The following is a 7,970-nucleotide window of genomic DNA, read 5'->3' as shown; positions in this document are numbered from 1 at the left end:
CCCCAAGCTCAGAATAGGGCGTAATTAGGGTTTTGATTAAATGATGTATTGGAAGAATAAAATGAAAGGGGCACACTTTAATGAAAGGGCCCAACTTTATAATGTGGAAGATGATGAAATAGGACCTTAGACCTAATTAATTTGATTAATTAAGTGCTAAAGGGGAAATGCAATGCAAAATGCAAAATGCGCCAAGGCGGGTGCTAAACTAGGTGTGAAATTGTACCACCCTAGCAAGTGCGTACAATTTACGACGCTACAGTTTTATGGATTTTTACTTGTTCTTGCTCATATCTACCTCGATTGGAGAGATTTTTAGCATGAAGAACACTTGGAAAATCTACAACTTCAATGAATCCTTCTTTCTCGCCCTATTCATGCCACCTTTTGGAATATTTTTAGTTGGTTTTCTCCTCTTTTTTCATGGCCACATGTGTAGCGGAGGCATTTTGGTCTGCATTTTCATCTTCTCTTCATGTTTTAAGGAAGAGTTGAGTCTTGTTGCTAAGTTATAGGGGCAAATTTGCTAAGACATGGTACTGATTTTTGTTATTGTTTATTGATACATTTCTCTCTTTGCCCAAATGGTTAGGGTTTGCTGAAAACGTTTTTTATCCATAAGTAAAAGCAAGTAAAATGATTTTCCAAAGAAACTTTTGTATCTTCCCTCCATGGTCGGATTTCCACAAGGCAACTACAAGTTTCTTTTATGCCAAATGTCAAAGTTCTTCATCTCCATTGTTTCACTCCCATGAATGATTTGCAAAGTTTTCCCCATTGTATCACAAGTAAAATTTGCCTCTCATATCAATCATGGCCATGACTATCAGAGATGTCTATGTGCATTCCCAATAAGACAAGCTTGTGTTCTTCCCTTCAAGTAAATTTGCACTTTACTTGTAACCGGGATTTTGAAACCCGATTACAAGTAGTGATATTTGACAAGTCTATGCTTTACCCATCAAGAAAATGATTGCTTTCGAGTTCGCATGGCCTTTCACCAAGTCGAAGATAGCCTCATGTGAATACTTGCATTTGCAGTTAGCCTTCCAAAACCCGAAATTGGTCCAAAATACAGTAAAAAAACACTTAAAAATGGGTCTCTAGGGTCTGATTACAAGTGCAAAGTTGTATTTTTCCATTACACATATGAAGTTGCATGTTTGTTCCTCATAATTGCAAGTCAATAGTCTTGTTTTTTCGCACATGTAATGCAGTCCTCAAAACCCGAAATTCACTTGTGAGCCCATTTTTGCATCAAATTATCCATTCCCTTGTCAGTCTTGTTTGCACACACCATCTATCAAACCAAAAAATTAAGGCATGGACCTTATTTTGCAAGTAGATTCCAAGATTGGAGGATGATACAAAGAAAAAACAACAACATGACGAAGCCATACAAGGAGATGGATAAGTGATATGATTGATTGAGAGCATAGAATGCTTTTAAGACATAGACAGGCTTGTTACTTAGCATTGCAAAGAACTTCCCTCCTGAAAAGCCAGTACTACCCCAAGCAAGAAGATAAGATTGAATTTTGTTGGCCAAGGACACAAGGATCATCAAGGAAGCAAATTCTCATTCCAGTTCGAGATGTCTTCACTAATCCTGAATACTTCAAGTTCTAACATCCTGAAGTAGCATGAAGATCATCACAGACAAATGATGATGTAGTTAGAGTCATGTCTTCAAACACATAGAATAGTTCAATTATGCATTTGAAATTTTGTTATGACAAGTTACATGTAAAAAAGAGTTTTGTAATTGCAAGTGTCACGTTCACTTGAATTACATGTAAAGAAACTACAAGTTGAGTTAAATTAGGACTGTAGTTGGTCCTCACAACTGGAATGGAAACTAGGTTATAAAAACTTAATCAAGGGATTGGATATCCTTACTGAACAACTAGTTTTCCTGTAGCAAAGGCTCATTTACTTTATCGACCGGGGACATAAACTTGAAACGGGCCAACACTGCATGTGCACTAAGTTCAAATCACAACCATTCTATCCTACTGCAGGAAAGGAAATTATCTGAAATAAATATGCAAAAACATGATGAACTAATACTTTAACAGAACTTACAACTGAAAGTAACTTAAGAAACTGCTACTAAATGAAAATGTATAGGTGAGCGGATAGGAACTACTCTGCGTGTTGTGGCTGTAGGAACAGACACAGGAACTATTTCCAATGGCTGCAGGAACAGTCTAATGCCAAAACAACAACTATTGCAAAATGGAAATTATCTGTAAAACACAAAGGGACTACTCACCAAGTGGGCCCCCTTGAGTGAGTATATCTAGAACTCCAGATAACAATTGATAAGCTCAAAATAACATTGTCTTCTTTATTCCAAATTGACTGCAAAATACATAAGTCTGAAAACTGGATACTGCAAATTCTATGATCGTTCTGTCCCTCCTAAGAGGAGATAGAGACCTTTAATTTATAAGGAAACTTTATAACAGATTCCTAATTGATCAACCCACGTGCCAAAGGAATAGGGGAACAGGTTTATTATACTAAAGAAGAAGTCAACATAGGAAAATAGAACAACATTTGTCCTGCAACTAAGAAGATATAACGTGACTTCCTTCCTGGATTTAAGCTCCACTAGGAACAATTATGAATGTCCCACAAACCACTCTATTGAGGAAGCGATCAAGTGGTTACGACCTTCTTCAATGCTACTCCACTTTGACTGGGTCTGCATCGTAGTGACATGTTGATGTTCCTCTTAACCGCCAGCTTAGCCTCTCTTTCATCTTGGCTGACCCTGCATTATGATGTTAATATGCCCAAAAGAATGTGTATCTATTGATGTCAATATAACATAAATTAAACCATATTCTAAAATTGATTTAGATAATTTGTATAGATGAACCATTTAAAAATCATTAGATAACAACCTTAAGTATATGATAAATTAGTTCCAGAAATACTTAAAAAGGCATCAACTAGGAAAGTCTTCTGACCCAAATATTATCCAGACACAAGACCTAAGCAGGAATTCTATGACAAAAATCTATCAAAACAGAGCCATTATTTCGGTTCATCATAAGTCATGGTGGTTGAGATAATTTCTCAAGTTAGTTAGGATCCTCCCACCTTTTTCTCAAGGCTCCTCTCCTATAAATACTTGAGGGGGTCTATTGTAATCAATATCTTTTGGCAATGCAACAAGACTTTGCCAGTTTGTATGTACACTCTAAGACTTTGAGCTTAGTTGTAAATCAGATTGCAGTCAATTAAAAGAGGCAAATTTCTTTCAAACTTTATGTTGATTCAAGGTGTTATGTGACATCATTTTTTGGAGATTGATTGTGAGTTTTGAGGTGTTATACAAGAGGGATTCAAGCTCAATCTTGTAGACTTTGAGCTACTTATTGCTTTTGGAGTTTTAGATTGGTTTTAAGATTTGATACTGCAAACTTTGAGCTGCTTGTCATGTTTGAAATTATTGTAGGATGCTCAAGCTAAGGGGGGTAACTTGCAGACTTTGTGTTGCTTTTATTTTCTATGTTTGTGCATAAGAGGTGCATCATGTAGTTAGACTTTGAGCTGCTACATATTGTGCTTAGCTACTAGAAAATCATCTAAAAAGGTTGATAGGAGAGTAGATAGTTGAAGACTTTGAGCTTTCTTTTTGTTTTCCCGTCTCGGAGAAGCAAAGGACTTTGTGCCTTTATGGAAACTTTGCTTCTTTTTTTCGTTTACTTCATTAATCATTTGTGCTTTCAGCTGTGATTCTTTTCTAAAAGAAGAGAAAAGAATAACTATTTTTTTTTTTTAAAAAGAACAAGATAGAGTTTCACCCAGATTTAGAATAGATTTAGAGTTAGAGTTTATTTTTGAATTGTTGAAGTAGAATGCAAAGGGGGAGCCTTCCCTAAACTAGGAGAGTTTTATACTCAGACACTGTGGCTAAAACCACACCTTTGTACATCACCCAGGTGTACAAAATTTTCAACCAATAGTTTTTTGTGACTCTGATGGGGACACGAATGCATTCGAAAGCCTCACGCTTTCGTTTGAAGTCTAGTGTCTTGTTGTTTTCAGAAAAAAACTTTTCTTGTGTTTTTGTTGAACAAGAGATTTGAAATGTTTTATTAATTCTATCCTAAAATTTTTGATATAAATTTGTTGAATTGTTACAGAGCAGATTGATCCATTTGAGTCACCAACAATTTTTGGCGACTCTGTTGGGGATACAATATGCATCCAAAAGCCTCATGCTTTTGGTTGAAGTATACCGATATCCCATTCATTGTAATTTCATTTCTTGTAGTTTGTAAATATTTCACCAAGGACATGTAAAATGGCTTCTCAAGGTCCTTGGGGGAATGCTTTTGGTCCGCTAAATCTAACTCCACCTCTACATGCTCTTCTTGATGGTTCAAGAAAGAACTTTCCCAAGTTATTTGGAGATGGAAGACAACATCCATATGAGCACATTGTTTCCTTCTATATTGCATGTGGTGTGCTTGGTGTGGAACATGAGGATGTTTCGGTAAGACTTTTCATTGAGACATTCCAAGGTGTTGTTGCAGATTGGTTCTTCCACCTCGTGCCATAGATCATCACAAACTGGGCTATTCTCAGAACAAAGTTTGAAGAGAGGTTCAAGCCCACAAAATATGTGCATCCATTGTTAGCTCAGCTGACTCAAATGAAAAAGGATTGACATGAACCCATGCGGGAGTTTGTGGCTAAATTCAACAAGTTGTCTAACATAATTCCAACTGTTGCTCAGCCTACCACTGAAAATTTAAATATCTTCTTTGTCAAAGCTCAAGTGCTTAAGGTGAGTTTCTTGTTGAGAAGGACAGTTCTAAGAGATATCGCAATTGCACATGCCTTAGCAATTAATATTGAAGATGATCTTATCCTTGATGGTAAGATAAAGATAGAACCAAATGGGTCCAAAGAAAATTCTTCTTTGGGATCATGGTCTACCAAGAGAAAAAATCCCATGGTGCCGAGGTTGACTAATGAGTTGGTTTCCCTCAAAAAGAAAATAGCTCAAGGTGTATTTTCTCCCACTTATGAAGAAGACATTCCAATGAGGCCATATCCAAATATTGCTCCTAGTTATGTAGCTGAAAATCAAGACAAGCTTCCTTCAACACCAGAAAGGCTTGCTCTTGAGGCATGACCAACAAATGCAGTAGTGAAGGATTCTAAATCTGAACAAAGTGATCTTGCTGGTCTCTTCCAAGAGGACAAAGCAGACATAGCTGACGACTCTCGTATCTAGTTTATGCAGTTTTAGAAAGCTATTGAACAAAGAGAAAAGACCATGCCAGATACCATGGGGGATACACAACAAGAGGTTGAAGGCCACTTTTCCAAGGTGTTGGTAAAGGAGGACAATCATATCATGAGATGTGAAAAGATGAACATGCATGAAGGAATCATTCAAGTTGAATGAAAAAGACTGCATCTATATTTCAAGATCATGAACTTGAATATATTATGCATGAAGATAGCAAGGAACTTGATGAAGACCTTTTCACAAACATGATAGAGGATTTTTGTTCAAGTCTTGATTACAACTCAAAATCTCCCAAGTCTAAAGTTTGTGAACAACACGATGAAGCAATCTACGTAGCCATGTTTTCATTTGAATCACGTGAAGGAGATATTTCTATTCAGCATGAGGTTGTCATGGATGAAAAACCAATTATTCAAGTTGTAGCTAATAAGAAGGATTTGGTTTTTGCACGATGAAGAGGATGTTCAATCATATATCTTGCTTGGTTGGAGGCTAATGGAAATCCAAAGGTTCCACTTGTACATGAGCTTGAAGACACACTTGAGGAAGAGGCCAAACATGCATTTTCAGCTAAGCAAGAGAAGTTTGGTTTCAAAAACCTACTTTGGAGCACCAGTACATATGATTCATTTCAAGAGGAAGGTGAATTTGTTAATCTTTTTCAAGGAGCAGTGCATCAAGCTATGGTACAATTGTTCTTGCTTCTATTGGTTGTGGTTTCTCATGATCATGCAAGGTACTGCATGCTATTAAAAAGAGGCAACTATTTCACTAAGCCAGTGAATGGTTTCATTTGAAAGGTTTTCATTGTGGCTAGTTTAGGATAGGTATGTTTCCATTTCCAATAGGTGCAGTTGTACAAGTCTGTGTCTTCTTTTCAGTTTGTTTTGCGTCACTCATATCATCCTTCTTGTTGTCTATGTATTTATTACTTGACTATGTAACCCAATGGATACTAAGGCACTTAGAATTTTGAATTATACTCCCTTCAATCATTCCAACAATGAAAGAAATTTCCCCACTCATAGCCAGTTGTTGTCCCAATTTTTGAATTTTCAAAAATGTGACAACCCCTACAAATGTTTGCTCAAAATGCATCATTTTTGTCTCTAAGGCATGTTTTACGAGGTGCAAAACTCACAATTGTTAGTGTCAAATAATCAGGGGTTGTCTTTGCCATCGTTGTCCAGATTTTGGTGAGTTTTGGCTTTCATTTTCCTAGCTTTCTGTGCAATTTCGGGTTTCAGAGCAGTAACTGCAAGTTGGAGATTTTACTCTAAGGCATGCTTTTCGAGGCAAAATTCTTGCTTCTTTTTGAACTGGACTAATCTTCAATTCATCCTTGATCCATTTTTCAAATTTCATTGCATTCTGAGTTCATTTGTTTGGTCTTTCCTCCAAAATCGAGTTTTGATATCTGAACTGCGAGTGGGAAATTTTCCTTCTTTTGCAAGTAAAAGAGACTTTTGCTTTCAAAGTAATAGAAATTTTTTCAAATAGTTACAAGTTAAATCTCATAAATATGTGTAACTTGTAACTTGTTGTTTCTTTTCCATTCCTATAATTTATCTTTTAAGTTACTTTGTAGGGACTTTGTGATCATATTACAAGTGAATTTAAAATCACAAGTTTATAAGAACTTGTAATTACCCTTTAAAACTTGTCATCGGAATTTTGAAACCCGATTACAAGTCTTTTGGCGAATTTTAGCATGAAGAACACTTGGAAAATCTGCAACTTCAATGAATCCTTCTTTATCGCCCTATTCATGCCATGTTTTTTCATATTTTTATTTGGTTTACTCCTCTTCTTTCATGGCCACCTGTGTAGAGGTGGCATTTTGGTTTGCGTTTTCATCTTCTCTTCATGTTTTAAGGAAGAGCTGAGTCTTTGTTGCTAAGTTATAGGGGCAGATTTGCTAATACGTGGTATAAATTTTTGTTACTGTTTATTGATGCATTTCTTTCTTTGCCCAAATGGTTAGGGTTTGTTGAAAAAAAATTCTATCCATAAGTAAAAGCAATTAAAAGGATTTTCCAAAGAAACTTTTGTATCTTCCCTTCATGATTAGATTTCCACAAGGCGACTGCAAGTTTCTTTTATTCCAAATGTCAAAGTTCTTCATCTCCATTGTTTCACTCCCATGAATGATTTCCAAAGTTTTTCCCATTGCATTACAAGTAAAATTTGCCTCTCATATCAATCATGGTCATGACTATCAGAGATGTCTATGTGCATTCCCAATAAGACAAGCTTGTGTTCTTCCTTTCAAGTAAATTTGTATTTTACTTGTAATCAGGATTTTGAAACTTGATTACAAGGAGTGATATTTGACAAGTCTATGATTTTCCTATAAATAAATTGCTTTCTTTTGGGTTCTATGGCCTTTCACCATGTCGAAGTTAGCCTCATGTGAATACTTGCTTTTGCCATCAGAGATCTTGAGGGCAGATTTCAAAGAGCCCCAGAGAGACTTAATCATTATGCTCAGCAAGGCCTTTGGCAAGCCAGATTGTAAACATTTCCATCCATGGATGTTCCAGTTTATGACCACTATCTTAATAGGGAAACAATATTTTGATTGGCCGCAAATCCTCTCCGACAATATCTGCAAACAAATGAAAGAAGTTCACTAGACCCAAAAGTTCTTTTTCACATCTTATGTCATCTGGGTAGCTGCTAGAGCTGGAAA

This window comes from Cryptomeria japonica, chromosome 6 (assembly GCF_030272615.1).
Source record: "Cryptomeria japonica chromosome 6, Sugi_1.0, whole genome shotgun sequence".
NCBI classification, from domain to species: Eukaryota; Viridiplantae; Streptophyta; class Pinopsida; order Cupressales; family Cupressaceae; genus Cryptomeria; species Cryptomeria japonica.
This window is presented reverse-complemented; position numbering follows the sequence as displayed.